The following is a 2,272-nucleotide window of genomic DNA, read 5'->3' on the forward strand; positions in this document are numbered from 1 at the left end:
ATATATCCTATTAGTTCTATTCCTCTTGCTATATATATATATATAAAGGGGTGTTTATTAAGTATTAACTTACATGATCACAAAGTCCCACAATAGGCCATCTACAAGCTGAGGAGCAAGTAAAGTCAGTCAGAGTTCTAAAACTGAAGAACTTGGAGTCCAATGTTTGAGGACAGGAAGCATCCAGCATGGGACAAAGATGTAAGCTGGAAGCTAGGCCAGTCTAGTCTTTTCACGTTTCTCTGCCTGCTTTATATTCTAGCTGTGCCGGCAGCTGACTAGATGGCACCCAGACAGATTAGGGGTGGGTCTGTATTCTCCAGCCCACTTATTCAAATGTTAATCCTCTTTGGGCACACCTTCATAGACACACCTGGAATTAGTACTTTGCATCCTTCAATCCACTCAAGTTGACACTTGCATTAATTATCCCAAGTTCACCCCTTGTCAACTTGAACCCATACACATCTTCTGAGATGATACCTAATCTTTCAACAAAGGCCATAATGTCATAATTATACCTAACATAGCACAACTATCCTTCATACAACTGGAAACGCACCAGTCCCCAACCCAAATGCTATTACATTAAGTTAACAACACTTAAATGCTGAAATGAAGTCATTAATCTTATGTTACATGATAAAGAAAAAAGGAAATAAAGTAAAGATATTTTCTTAGTAAAGTATATCCATGCACAAACATGTTTTTAACTAAAGGAGGAGTAAATACTCATGACAATAACAGTCCTCATTTCTGTAGCTGGTCATGTGATTGTAGCTGGTATTGATGACCACCTTCTTCTACTACCCATTCTGTATTCCCTTTGCCTTCAGAAGCACCTCAGCAGGTCATGGTTTTACTCTTGGTGGAGTGACCCAAATCTTCATTCCTGAAGGATCTGGGCCATTTGTAGCCCTGCCTGAATTGGGCTGTTGTAGATTCCCATTTACCTTAATCATGCAGCATGATAATACTAAGAGATACCCTAATGGATCTCCTGTATTCCATGCACACTCTTCTTTTCCTCCATTGTGGAGTTGTAGACTGATTTTATCTTGATAGTTTAGATTAATTACCCCAGCCAACACTATAACTTTCTTCTTAGCCTGTTGATTTAAAGGTGGCAGGAGCTTAAAGTATTCAAGTAGCAATCTTTACTTCCAGTTTAATGGAATTATTGTTGTGTCTCCTGGAGGCAGCATTCCTCCCTCTGGAATTAAGACCTCTAGGAAAGAAGAGCATAATGTCTTGGAAACAGGACAAAAATTGTGCTAGTGGATCATTAGAGGGAATGTTGAGTGATGCCACTTCTACTTCCACCCCTTGATTCCTGGACCCATGAATCCTGGCTATAAGAGAAATAGTACCATATATTGGATGTTGATTCAGAACACACGTGACCTTCTGGAGAACTTTGTCTCAGCCCTGCAAGTAATTGTCACCATGTTGTCATTGTAATTGTGACTTCAAAAGGCCATTTCACCAGTCTATAAATCCAATTGCTTCAGGATGATGGAGAACATGGTAAGACCAGTGAACTTCACGAACATGAGCCAACTGCTGCACTTATTTAGCCCTAAAGTGAGAGCCTTGGACAGAGGCGATGCTGTGTGGAATACCGTGATGGTGGATAAGGCACTCCACATGTCCATGGATGGTAGTCTTCGCAGAAGCATTGTGTGCAGGATAGGAAAACTCATCTCTGGAGTAAATGTCTATTCCAGAGAGGACAAACCTCCGCCCTTTCCATGATGGAAGAGGTTCAATATAATCAACCTGCCACCAGATAGCTGGCTGATCACCCCGAGGAATGGTGCCATATCGATGGCTCTGTTGGTCCCTCCTGCTGGCAAATTGGGCACTCAGCAGTGTCCGTAGGCAGGTCAGTCTTGGTGAGTGGAAGTCTATGTTGTTGAACCCATACCTAACCTCCATTCCTGCCATCCTGGCCACTTTGTTCATGGGCTCATTGGGCAATGACAGGGGTGGCTGGGGAAAGAGGCTGAGTGGTGTCCACAAAACTGGTTGTCCTATCCATTTGATTATTAAAATCCTCTTCTGCTGAGGTCACCCATTGGAACCACTAACATGGGATACAAATATCTTCATGGTTTTTGACCATTCAGAGAGGTCCATCCAAATACCTCTTCCCCAAATTTCTTTGTCACTAATTTTCCAATCATGCTTCTTCCAAGTTCCTGACCGACCATTCAGCCAAACCATTGGCTACAACCCATGAATCAGTATATAATTGCACATCTGGCCATTT

This window comes from Callithrix jacchus, chromosome 17 (assembly GCF_049354715.1).
Source record: "Callithrix jacchus isolate 240 chromosome 17, calJac240_pri, whole genome shotgun sequence".
Classification (NCBI taxonomy): domain Eukaryota; kingdom Metazoa; phylum Chordata; class Mammalia; order Primates; family Cebidae; genus Callithrix; species Callithrix jacchus.